The following is a 14253-nucleotide window of genomic DNA, read 5'->3' as shown; positions in this document are numbered from 1 at the left end:
TAGGCTTATTAGTCATGCAGGGTTACCTGTTACAGTACTGCTTTTTCATTATTATGTTATGCAAAGTGAGTTTTTTATTTTTAGATAAACAACATACATTTTTTTTTATCTTTTAGTGCTGCAGTTTATTGTCTGGATGAAAACAGAATACATGCTGGTTGTGCAGAAAGGCTTAGAAAAAGGATCTCAAACACAGCGCACAGCAAAAAATACCAAGCACATTAACACAACATATAAGCTTTTAAATGTTTTATAACTGTCTAAATACAGCAATAGTGCTAATGCAGTATATTTAATGTAGTGATTAAATAGATTATAGATTGTATAGTGATAGTAGTTTTGATAGCAAGTGAAATGACATATTATGTAAACTGTTAGAAAACAAACATATTAATAAAGACTGACATAAGAAATGGTAACAGATGCAGTATTAAGCCTTAGTCATTAATTAAAAAAAATCTAATATAAAAGATAAAAAAAGATACACAATATCCGAAAAGCGCTTGAAATGAAATAACAAACTGCAGAGTTTAGTTCATGGAAGGAAATGTTAAATCATTATGGATCAGAAATATCAGACTCTGCTGGTATATGAAACTTATTGAGCTCTTTGGGTTTATAACACTGTAATAACAACGTGTGATGAGCTAGATGTCATTTAGTGTTATCCCTTCAATGAATCGAACACTATTAAACAGATGACTGATTATCTATAATCTAAAAGGCCTCTTCTACGGTGTTTATACTTTTGGTTCAGTGAGTGTCTGTAGATATACTGTAACATCTGATCTCTGCATGAGGATCAGTTTGTGCTGTCCAAACCTCACACAACATGTTTGATCTTACAAACAGCTGCTGTTTTATAATTAGTATTACTTTTTACATACAGTACACAGAAGCAAAATTACTGAGATTATATAAAACAGATCCATGAAAATACTGAAGACGAACAAACACTGTAATTCACAGAGAGAACAGAGAAACACTAACACAGTCTGAACAGGTTTGATGATAATCACAGAAATGTGATGTAAGTGGTGCAGATTTCTGCTCTCTGCTGTGTTCTTGGCAAACAGGTTTTGTTGTTCTGTGGAAACTTCAGGAGGTGATGGTCTCACTCTGGTGGGAGTGGGTTTGATTTGTTGTGGTGGGTTTTTACTGTTTGTTCTTTTAAAGGTGGGTCCAAAAGGTTCTTCATTTAACATGTGTCTTTGGATATTTCGGTGTGTTCACATGTGCATGATATTTGTGTTACTGTTTTAGTTGTAGTTAGTGTTTTCAAAACTGTTAAGTTTCTTCCTCTTATTGTTTTGAAACATCAAGACCAGCTCATAGTGCTTGATGTGGACATTAGTTCATTTTCATGTTTTCTTTTCCGCAATTCACTCTATGTGTAAAAGCCTTTAGTAATATCATGACTCAATTTGTTTGCAGTGTGTAGATTGATTGCAGAGCTTGAAAAGATCTGCTGTGGTCATTTGCAATGGATTGAAATGTTTGTTTTAGCTTCTTGGTTATCTATCCCTCAGTTACAGCCAGTGCTCGGTGTTCCAAAGTAATGCATTAAAGTAATCACAGTGCATTTTTCTGTAAATCAGTAATGTAACATGTGACCGTACTAAATTCAGTAATTACATTATTTGTTGTTACTACAAGAGGTCATTAATCTGCACACATGTTGGACAGGCAGAAGAGAACAAAAAAATTCATATGTTATTTTTGTTATGAGAACCTGTGATGCAATCAGCTAATTTCATCTTATCCTCATTTTATCCTCAGGTTTATATTTTTAACTTATCACTTTTAGACAATGAGTTCCAGGTCATTTTGCAGAGTAATGCAAAACAGATGTAACAAATTACTTTCTTCGGTATGAAATCAAGGAAAGATGATGACTAATGTGCAGTATATTACTTTTTTGAGTGTCCCAATACTGATTACAGGATATTAGCTGAGACTTAGGTTAGGCCTGGTAGGGGAATGAATGGTGAAGTAAATATGTCTGCTGCTGTTTGTCTGTGGTTATTCTTATTTTACAGTTGTAATGTTAATTGTGAACATGTTTGATTGATGTTTAGCATCATGCATTTTTGTCTATTGTTTCTTTGTTTCTACTTCTCCAACAACACAGAAAACATCACTAGATCAGTCTGATGTTTCAAACAGCTGCTGATCAACAGCAGGCCTGTGTGAGACATGACTCTCTGTCTTTTTATGTTTTATGTATATCAAAAACCAACAACAGCAACAAGAAGCACAGCAGAAACACTCAGAGCAACTATCAGTCCAACAGGTCCATCCCCTGGTTGTCCTCCTGTCTGACCTGCAGGTGAGAAACGGGTGTGAAGTGTCAGCTCTACAAAGTCTCATCAACAACATCTTTAGAAACAAACATCAACAACAAGGAAGCAGCTTCACCTCTGATCACACACACACTCAACTCTACTCACTCACCTGGAGGAACAACAACACTCAGGTAGAAGCTGGTGATGAGCTTCAAAGGTTGTTTGACTCCCTGGACGACATGGCACTCGTATGTCCCATTATCAGCAGTCGTCACATTCTTCAGAATCAAAGACACGTCTCCATCCTTCATCTGTCTGTCCTGCAGATCCACCCGGTTCTTAAATGATGGATGCTGGTCATCTGGAACAAAAGCACATATTGTGGCTTCAGGTCAGCTCTGCTCCACTTTACAACTATGATGTTGTTGTTTGGAGCTCGACATGGCAGAGTGATGTTCTGTCCAGACTCAGCGGTGATGATTTTCTGGTCTGAAAGAGGAAACAACACAGAGCAGAGAGGTTAAAGATTAAAGTACAATTGTTCACTTTTACAACAGTCAATCAGAATGAAGGGAAACAAAGAAAGTCCAATGAGCTCTGCACATACACATATAGGTGGATTTTTTTTTTGTTTTTGTTTTTTTTGCTGTTATTTAAAATAGAATTCGTGGTGTATTAAAAATCGTAACACTAGCTGGATATAATTTTACTCTAATCAATTTTAGTATTAAGTGAACTAACAGCTGATGGAAGAAATCTTAATCACAAAACATTTTTAATCATGAGCAAATATTTAATACTTTATAAATATATGCTGTGATGATGTCATTATCAGCTGGTATATTACAAAATATGATATAATTCACATGAATAACAACAGGACATTAAAATGAGGAAAGTTTGTTTTAACTTTGTTATTCCTTTAATAAAGTCTCTGTTCAGAAGACCACAGTCGTAGGAACAGCAGAGATACTGTGTAGGACCCTCAAACTCCCAGACCTCTGGTAGAGGACCCAAACATAAAGACTGCCCACAGGGTGAGTGGAGATTTATTTTTATAAATATAGTTATAGTTGCATTATTGCACATGTGGACTTCTAGGTAGCCAAATTGTGTGACTTGAGTCTTTCATGTCATTTAGTGAATCTGCATATGTAGAAGTATAATATTAATGACTATGTTTACTATGTAGCTAGTTCATGCTGCTAAGGCTAGCAGATATGTTACACACTGGTGAGCTAAAATACATTTGGTGTTCTGTAGCATTACTGTGTATATTTACAATTGATATCAGGCACTGAAACGTATATGGAAAGATTAACCTACATAGGAATACTGATTTGGATTTACTGAGGTCATAATGACTGACAGAAAAGGTCCGTAACTTCATAACTATGGACATACCAAATCAGTAAGTCATCATACTGTTAACATGTAAAGAAGGTTAATACCTGTCCTCCTTATCTCAGAGAGAAACACTGTTTTTGTTTAAATACCTAAATCTCACCTGCAGAAATCAGCACGATGAAAACAAACACCAAAGTTGAGCAGAGCAGCATGCTTACGGAAGCCATTACGGAAGCCATTCGCATGTGATCTAGTTCTAGTGCGACTGGTTTAGTGACACTTAGAGTGCTCTAAATGTCTGAGGATCCTGATATTTTCAGTGAATAACAGAAAATCCAAGTTTAAACCTGACTACATGAGACTAAATCTAAACTTTAAACTAAAATAAAGCTAAGATTGATCGTTGTCTTAGGGACATTGATGAGTCGCATTAAAATGACGTGCAGAGTGACGTGCAGAGTGACGTGCAGAGTGACGTGCCGCATCTATTGTTAAATTCTTATTCTATATTATTCTATAAAAAAATCAGGTCAGAGTGTTTAACAGGTTCAGTTGTTATCTCCACAGAACAACAGAAATTTTTTAAACTAGTAAAGTGAAGCTTTAATCCTGGATCAGCTGGATTAACATTAACAGACGTTTGTCAACCTGTTAGATTACCTAGATGTAAGTAAATAAGTACATTTGATTTTTGTTGCAAATCGAAAACCAAAGTGCTTATAATTTAATTAAAATACAATAAATAGTTTCCTAAAAAAATATGCTTTTGAAGCTTTTAGTCTGGAGATTGTTCTGAAGGCTCAAAAACATCATTTTAACACTTACTGTCGTTCTGATGGCATCTGTGAAACCCTCAAAAAGTCTTCTGATCGTCATGATGAAAAAATTATCCACAAAGATAAAAACATTCAAGGTCAGTATACTCCTGTCTTCTTTTTCAGTGGGTCAAATGGAACCTCATTATATTGTATTCTACTCGAGCAAAAAAAAGATTTTAAAAGGTAAAAAGTTCATGAATTAAAAGTCAAAAGATAAAACATAAGTTAAAAATCTAAAGGTAAAGTGGACGTTACCACGTTACCTTACAGCCACATATCAGGAAATGCACCTGTAGTTCCCTGTAGCCGTTTTATGTCACAACATGGACCGGTATGACAGGTTAGTAGCCACACCTGCTTGATTCCTGAATAATTTTAATTTGATCCCAAACAAAAGAAGTGAAAACCAAACCTGACAAAGTGCAACAGCTTCAGACTGCAAACATTATTAATATTCTTTTTTATTATTAGTGCTCATTTGATGCTCTCAACATTCTGTTAATCCATTATTGATCAAAGTCTTCCTGTTGGTTTAGCTACATTGAAGGAATCCAGCTCAGAAATAAAACACTGAAAATCCTTACAGACCCTCATCTGTGTCCAGATCTATTTTATGTTTTCAGTTATTGAAGTTTTATGTGTGTCTCCAAAGAAGCGGATAATAACAAAGGCAACAACAATCCCTTACTACCTCTGCCGACGCTGACACTGTTGTAGTTTCTATGTAATGGAGATTCTCGTGAAGATTAAAACAGTCTGTTAGTGATGTTTCATAATAACCAATAAAATGTTGGCTGGTTTTAGAAGTAGGAACTGATTTTCCATCAGCACCATGTGGGTGGAAAAGAAGTGTGTGTGTGTGTCTGTGTATCCTGGGAGATCCTTGATGACTTCCTCAGTGTATTTAAGCCCCGTGTTTCTCTGTGCCATTGTCGTGTTGTACCCTCAGATTGTGTCTGTGTGTTTTGGTTCGCTGTAGTCATTGTTTAGTTCATGTTTTGTGTTTTTGCCAACAATAAAGCGGAGGTTTTTTGAGTTGCGTTCAGTCTCCGAGTCCTGCATTTGGATCCCTGCCTGCCTGCACACAGAGCCTTGACATTTGATGAAAGTTCTCTTCATTGCAGTAATCCTGATGAGCTACTTGCATGTTTTAATTCTGCTTGTACAAACATTATGGACTCAATTGCTCCTCTAAAATGTAGATGGCAAAAATGTAAAACTCAGCCTTGGCTTAATAAGGTCACTCATGCCGCCAGACAGGAATGCCGGAAAGCAGAACGAAAATGGAAGAAAGATGAGCTCCACATTTCTTACCAAGTGTTTAGAGATTGTTTAAATAACTATCAGCGCACCAGAAAGGTAGAAAGAGTAAATTATTTCTCCAAGATCATTATTAAGAATTCTGGTTATCCTAAAGTTCTATTCAAGACAATCAACTCTGTCCTGCATCCCACCACTTAAGCCATATCTGAGTCTGCGTCACACACTTCTGAGGATTTTCAAAAGTTCTTTACTGAAAAAACTGATAACATCAGAGCACATATCCCGCTCCCACCCCAAGACCCTTCTGAACCACCTACATGTTCATTCTTTTTCTCAGAATTTAAACCACTCTCATTATCCCTGTTTTAGACCAATCTCTAAGCTGCCATTCCTTAAGGTTCTAGAGAAAGTTGTCCTCCACCAATTATCCTCATTCTTAGACACACATAATATCCTGGATAAATATCAGTCTGGTTTCAGAGCCTTCCATAGCACAGTCTGCTCTACTGAAGGTGTTTAATGATGTTGCTTTTATCTGCTGACTCTGGAAAAAGTACAGTTTTAATTCTTCTACACCTGAGTGCAGCATTTCACACTGTCGACCACACATCACACAGCTTTTCTGTTAAATATCTATTACACAGGAGTTAAAGATATTAAAGAAGTGGTTTGATAGAAACAAATTGTCCTTAAATTTAAATAAAACAAAATTTATGTTATTCTGAAACTATAAGAAAAACATTAACATTGAAATTTGTGTTGATAATGTATATCTAGAAAGGGTTAATACCATTAAATTTCTTGGTGTGATCATTGATCATAAGGCCTGTTGGAAATCACACATCACTTACGTGAGGGGAAAGTTAGCACGGGGCATTGCTGTCTTGGGGAAAGTAAAACAATTTCTGGATAGGAAAACATTGTATATGTTATATTGTGCTTTACTATTACCATACATGAGTTATTGTGTAGAGGTTTGGGGAAATACATATAAAAGTAATATTCAGACTATAATTATAATGCAGAAAAGGGCTATTAGACTAATAAATCAGGAGGGGTATAGGGCTCAGACAAACACACTCTTTATTAAGACGCAAGCTATAAAATTCCAGGATCTGGGGAAGTTTAAAACAGTGCAAATAATATATAAGGCAAGGAAAGGGATGCTCCCAATCGAAATAAGTAAATGGTTCTTATAAAGAGAAGGGAGGTATAATTTTAGAGGGAAGTGGAATTTAAAATTACAAAGAGTAAGAACAACATTGAAAAGGATGTTTATTTCAATAGAGGGAGTTAAATTTTGGAATGAGTTAAAAGAAGAAATAAAGGTCGGTAGTGATATAAACCAGTTTAAAATAAAACTCAAAAAAGAAATTTTAAATAAGTATAAGAATGAAGAAAATGCAATTAACCCAAGACAGCTGTGAAACTGGTGTTTATTTTCTTCTACAAATTAGCAAATCTAAATATAGTTTTAGTTGAACATGAGAAAATAATTTTTTGTGATGTTATGTTCTAAGTTGAAGGCATTGTATATGTTTTTGTTGTTCAAATTTAGATGATGAGGATGTAAACCTGAGGGGGTAGGGCTAAGTAAGTATATACTTCTGCCTACTCCTTTTCAAACAACTGCATGGAAAGATTTTATGAAATGTTGGTGAATGTATATGTTTGAAATAAAAATGAACTGAACTAAACTGAAAATTATTAACTTGTAGGACTTTATTCTATGAAAACCTTTATGAGTTTAAATAAAGTTTTGTTACATATAAATATTATATTTTTTTTGTATGGTTTTAGAGGTTTAGGTTTTAGACTGTAGGATAAAAAATAATTACATAGGCAATAAGAAAGGAGGTGACGTATGAAGCAGGTCTGAGTGTTTCACAGGTTCTGTTCTTAAATAATGTCCACAGAACAACACAAACATAACCAAACTCATCCATCAAACTGGAGGTTCAAACCTGGTTCAACATTTCTACCATGTATGCAGATGAAATGCCATTTAATGCTTTAAACACAAACAGTGTCATTTTATCCTGGATTCTGTAACGCACAGTGAGACAGTGCAAGGCTGCTGTGATCTCTCTTTTTTGTTTACATGTGAAAAGGCATGCATAACCCTTACCAAGAACATTGTTCTAAAGGCTGAAAGACATCACTGTTGTTCTGCAGGCGTCTCTGAAGCCATCAAGCACTCTTCTGATCATCAGGAAGGAAAAAATATCCACAAAGAAAAAACAGTGTAAGGTCAGTATACAGTGTATACCCACTTTAACTTTACTGTATAAAGAGCTAACATCTCCAAAATGTCAGGAGTAGTTATTCATTATAAGAAGTGTTTGTGAACTAAAAATCAAGAATGTGGGATGCTGTTTGTCTGCGATTTGGAGAGCCCCAACGCAGGGGAAAGTAATTCTGTCGAAGAGACCTACCTTGGCACTTGTGCAGGTGAAGACAAAGGGAAGATATGCTTCATCATATTTTCTAGTATTTGGCTTGGAAGAAAGTTGGTTTGGAAACATATTAAGCAATGCTTCATCTTCTGCTTTGCGTTTGTGTGGTAACCCCATTGAAAAGTTGTCCATTATGCTAGCAGCGTCTAAGCGTTCTTTTTTAAAAATTCAAAAACACCCCCGCGCAAATGGCTCTACCCTAAGCCCGCAAGTTTGACAAATGTTTCAAAGAAAGATTTTCATTTGATCCCAAATAAAAGAAGTGAAAACAAAGACCTGACAGAGCAGCTGCTGACTGCAAACATTATTAATGCTCTTTTTTTTTTATTATTGAAGCTCTCAGACACTCAGCAGTGAAAGCATAAACCTGTTTCTACTGCTACTGCTTAGTCCACTACGTCCAGTGGGCTTAAAGCAGATTTCAAAGAGTTATCACAGTAGTGGGGCCGTGGTCTCTGCTGCTGTAAATAACACATTATGATTAAGGCTTTATTAGAGCTGAGTGTTACTTCTTAGCCAAAAAACTATAACCTTTGTTAAAACTCATCTTTGTATATTTTTTTGGATTAACCTCAATTGACACTTCTTGATTTTTTGCCTGATACATGAAACCTAATAAATGTAAAAGGTCGTGCTTTCTTTTCAACATGACTGCAAATGAATACTTACAAGCACAAACATGCACAAGCAAGACGTTAGATTGACACATAACGGGCAGAGGATCCTGGGATTTCCCCCGAGGGACTGAGCTGATTAAACACACACAAAAGACTGCACTGCAGTCATTTTTATTTCAGGCTAGGCTAAATGTTGCATTTGTGGAACTATTAAAAAAAATATTCACAGAACTAGCACAATCATTCTGATATCTTATTTTTGTAAATTTTTTGTGTGTGAGGTGGAAAACTTTAAAGAGACCTATGGCACACAGACACACACATCTTTGCATGACTTGAACAGTTGCTTAGCTGCCAGGTTTCTGGATGAGTCAGAGTCTCCTGACATGAAGTGACATATTTGACACTGCCCCCAAACACACACGCACACCAGCATCAAGGTCAAGCGAGAGCTCTTTTATTTGTGGCAACACATGCACACACACTGTGATTTTTATCTTCTCAGCCCAGGACACAGACACTCCTGGATGGCTGCAGCACTCTTTTCCTGCTCGGCTCCCACTGTCACTGTGGGAAACACACAGTCAATCAATCAATCTGGTTCCAGCCCCGCCCTGAGCCTGTCCCTGCAAGCTCACTGTGTCACCGCTTCATTGGACACTAACATGTTGGGACTGGTTAGCATCCCTTTCACCGCGTTGTTACATATAATTCTCTGCTCTGACTTACTCATACTTACTTCTGTATAAGCAGCAGCTTCAGTTCAATTTAAGCTTTGAATGAGGTGAGACAGAATTATGGTTAAAATGCTGCAGAAACATAATAAAAGCAACAGAATGATAACACTGAAACTGTAACAAATCAAATCACTAGAAATGTGTTTGTCCATTTCTAAATGTGTTTTCATTCCCAATGATATCACTGATATGTAACCTGATTATTGTGAAATGTTCCTCCAGCCCTTTCTTTTTAGTACCACATACTTTTCTAGCCTTTTGTTTTCCACTTCCCCAACTTTTTGAGACATTTTATAACTGTTAAGTTAAACTTTTCTCAGTTTAAACATTTGAAATGTTTTCTATGTTCTGTAGTTCATAAAATATGGGCTTTTTAAGTTGGCAGAGAACTGCATCCTGTTTCACATTTACATTTCAGACAGTAACACATTTTACTCTGAAGTTTGAAGTTTGGAATTTGTCTTTTCTTCAACTATTAATACTCTAAAAGCAGACTTTAAATGTGATCCTGAACCACTCCCAGGACAGATGAGATATATAATGGCTCCTGTTTGCTGTGCTGAACCTTTGCTGCTCTGATGTAATACCCAGTTTTACCAGTGGATGGTAGCAGACTTTGAATGTGTGTGTGCTGGTTCAGAAGGTATGAGTCAGTAAGAGCCACATGTTGATAAGTTTATAGTTTATGAGACACTGAAACACTTAATCTCTCTGTTTTCATTATAACTTACTAAGTGTTACACTCTGAACATTATTCAGAGAGAAGAAAATGAAAATCCTTTCATCAGTCAAAGATTAACAATCTGCTAACAGCAATATGGTTACTCTCCTCTGTATTTGATTACACACATTTGAAAATGTTTATGACAATTTACTGAAGTTTAAATGAGTAAATTTCAGGATTTTTGCCTACAGCAGTGAAACTTTTCCAAAAGAAACCCATCAGATTTTGTGTTTCATCAGATTCGTAATGGCACCAGATATCGGTACCCATTCCTAATTGCAACATGGCATTTTGGGTCTTCTAACTAAAATAGGAAAATGGGAACATAAATAGTGTATAGTGTGTATGTGAGGAGCAGGATTTTGAATTCAATTCTGGATTTAACAGGAAGCCAATGAAGGGAAGCCAAAACAGGGGAAATATGCTCTCTCTTTCTAGTCCCTGTCAGGACTCTTGCTGCAGCATTTTGGATCAGCTGAAGACTTTTCAGCGAGTTTTTAGGACATCCTGATAATAAAGAATTGCAGTAGTCCAGCCTGGAAGTAATAAATGCATGAACTAGTTTTTCAGCATCACTCTGAGACAGGATATTTCTAATTTTAGAGATGTTGCGCAAATGGAAGAAAGCAGTCTTACATATTTGTTTAATATGTGCATTGAAGGACATGTCCTGGTCAAAATGACTCAAGGTTCCTCACAGTGTTACTGGAGGCCAAGGTAATGCCATCCAGAGTAAGAATCTGGTTAGATACCATATTTCTAAGATTTTCAGGGCCGAGTACAATAACCTCAGTTTTATCTGAATTAAGAAGCAGAAAGTTAGCGGCCATCCAGGTCTTTATGTCTTTAAGACATTCCTGCAGTTTAACAGAATTGGTCCTATCACTGAACCCTGTGGAACACCATAATTGGCCTTAGTGTGTGAAGAGGACTCTCCATTTACATGCACAAATTGGAGTCTGTTAGATAGATATGATACAAACCACTGCAGCACAGTACCTGTAATACCTACAGCATGTTCTAATCGCTCTAATAGGATATTATGGTCGACAGTATCGAACGCTGCACTGAGGTCTAGCAGGACAAGCACAGAGATGAGTCCACTGTCAGAGGCCATAAGAAGATCATTTGTAACCTTCACTAAAGCTGTTTCTGTGCTGTGATGAGCTCTGAAACCTGACTGAAACTCTTCAAATAAGCCATTCCTCTGCAGATGATCTGTTAGCTGTTTGACAACTACTCTTTCAAGGATTTTTGATATGAAAGGAAGGTTGGAGATTGGCCTATAATTAGCTAAGACAGCTGGGTCTAGAGAAGGGTTTTTGAGTAAAGGTTTAACTACAGCCACCTTGAAGGCCTGTGGTACATAGCCGATTATTAGAGATAGGTTGATCATATTTAAGATCGAAGAATTAATTAATGGCAGGACTTCTTTGAGCAGTTTTGTAGGAATGGGGTCTAAAAGACACGTTGATGGTTTGGAGGAATTAATTATTGAAGTTAACTCAGAAAGATTAATTGGAGAAAAAGAGTCTAAATGACTTAGATGGTCTGAATCTGAACACTATATAATACCGACTGTAGCTTCAGCAGAGGTAGCATCTGCAGACCACAGATGGTCTAAACATCTGCAGAGGATGGAGAGTAGATATACAGGATGAAGAATTTTGAATATAAAGCTGCAAGGCAGGGGGAAAAGAGGAATATGCATAGAAAATTAATGGAAAGTAAAGGAAGGCATGCAGACGGTTGATCTGCTGTGGTGACTGCTAAAAGGAGCACCTGAAAGAAGACAAAGAAGAAGAGCATCATATAAAATCTTTATCATCATCTTCTTGTGAGTCTCTGTCGAGGTGTGGTAAGTTCCCAGATTGTGCAGTAGATGAGCAGGTTATTACAGCAGTTTGGTAACAGGTTCAAAATACATGGTGGAAATCATCAAGTTTATACCTGATGTGCTAATGGAGGATAGAGCCAAAGGCAAGGTCTAACCAAGCAGCATACAGATCTGCTTTGCTGCACTTCGCTGTCTGGATTAACTCCCAGATCACTGCAGATTATTCCATGGAGCCAGGATATTCCAGGATGCCTGCTTTCTGACAGCTTGTCAGCTGGTCATACATTTATCCAAGATGGAGAAACTGAATTTTTTTCCCTACATGTTCAGCAAGGAAATGCCTCTAAACTGAATAAAGTCTCTGGAGTTTTGTTCCCTTGAAATTAAGGTGTCAACCATTTTGCACCATGATTATGGTATGGTCTGAGGCTTCCACACTATCACCATAAGCCTCTATAACTCATTCACAAGCATAAGGCAGTTCTTAAACACACTTTCTTTGGGTCAGGTGCATGTTGTGTGTTCCAAGATCGCCATATTGATTTCCTCAAGAGGAACAGTTTTTTAACCAGCTAGTGGATTTCCTTTTCCCAGTTGTCTTCTGAGGCATGTCTTGGAAAGCAGCTGCTCCCCTCAGCATATATGAGACGGCTGCATGTGCTCAACTCAAAGGCTGTGTTGCCTCTCAGAGGGTTCTGTAGGGGTGCACAGACTCTCCTTGAAGCTTCTCTAAGCAGCCCTCTCACTGACATCTGGATGTATTTTTCATTTGGTTTTCTTGTGGGCTCTGTGCTAGTGAAATGAGTCTCCCACAGTGAGACGAGTATAGCTTTCCTATACAGCTGCAGAGTTCAGATCAATAGCACTTTTGTGCTTAACCAAGTAATCTCTTTGTCTAACCCGCTAGCGCTCGTGCAAGTTTGCATCTGTTTTTTCCACCAAACCTATACGCAGACTATGGAAAGTTGTTATTTTAGACCATTCGCAATTGATTTCTCTTATGAATCTGTTTGCTAGGTCCATCTTCTATTTTGTCTCTTGACAGACAATTGGGTTTTCTCATTGTTCTCCTTGTGTTTTGTCCGGGCATCCAAGTAGTCAATGCTACATGGGTGTGTGGAATGTGTAACTACCCTTAGAATCGAACTGGGAGAGATAGTTGGGTTGCTCCGAAAAATTTCCAGGTTCTTCCGGGGGATCCTAAGATCCTCCACTTTGCTGAAGTAACTTCTGCAGATATCCACTCGATTGCCAATGAACTGTCCTCACCTATCCATTTATGAGAGTTTAATGGATTTGTCTTATTCAAATGAATATTTTATAACAGAACTGTGATAGCTTCTGAAATTTATATTTAGGTTCTAAGTAAAATGCAACCTGACCCTAAAAACTAAGTCATACCCAACCAGCAGACAACTTTTAGAGGTCAAACTTGTCATTCACAAAGCAGATGTAACACCCATTTATACCAGTGGATGGGAGAAGACTTTAAATGTAAATCATGCCCATTCCAAGCTACACTTAGGTTATCAGACCGATCTCTTTACTGGTTTAGGGGCCATTATCCAGAGCAAGGTCCAGTCTGAGTCATTTGTTCTGCATTTTATCAGAAACTGAAACATTTTCAGCTCTCTCTTGAGAAGCTGCTACAAGAAAATTTTCAGGACTTTTGCAATGTTAGCTGTGCTGGTTGGTTTCTGGGTGAAATAGTCTTAAACACACACATCCTGTATTGAAGCATTTCTTTGAAGATTACAGCTAAGGCCATGCTGGTTTTAGTCTGCATTGTTTTTTTTTTTTCCACTGAAGGCAGGCATCTGTCACTTAGCCGGAATGAAGTCAACTTTTTCATGTGAAATTTTCGTGAAACCCACTTAACCAGGTGAGAAAACCAAAATAAGATCAAAACTTTATTGATCTTCATAAAACTGAACATCAAACACAAAGAAATATAAATATCACTAAAGTTATTGAGGACATAAATACATAACTAAATATTTATATTGTTCCTGAAGATTATGGAGGAAGATACAATTTTGAAAATAGGATGTGGTTTTAAAGTGACAAAAACACAGGAAACATATGGAAATCAAGTGGAGGTACTGTGGTCTGAGATGCTGCAGGGAGCAGTGAGAGACGAGCAGTGTGCATCAGTGGTTGGACTGGTGG

At 37.1% G+C, this 14253-nt stretch overlaps 1 long non-coding RNA gene across 1 annotated transcript; it reads right to left on the bottom strand.

The window, feature by feature from the left end:
* Positions 1-18: 18 nt before the first annotated feature.
* LOC120437459 lies at positions 19-5465 on the bottom strand. Its single transcript, XR_005611145.1, has 3 exons — positions 4458-5465; positions 2455-2774; positions 19-2323 (listed from the first exon to the last, which is right to left on the bottom strand). It is a non-coding gene; the product is annotated as an uncharacterized LOC120437459 (long non-coding RNA).
* Positions 5466-14253: the final 8788 nt, after the last annotated feature.

This window comes from Oreochromis aureus, linkage group 3, assembly GCF_013358895.1.
Source record: "Oreochromis aureus strain Israel breed Guangdong linkage group 3, ZZ_aureus, whole genome shotgun sequence".
Classification (NCBI taxonomy): domain Eukaryota; kingdom Metazoa; phylum Chordata; class Actinopteri; order Cichliformes; family Cichlidae; genus Oreochromis; species Oreochromis aureus.
Note: the sequence above shows the minus strand (reverse complement) of the source record. Positions and strands in the feature narration are given on the sequence as shown.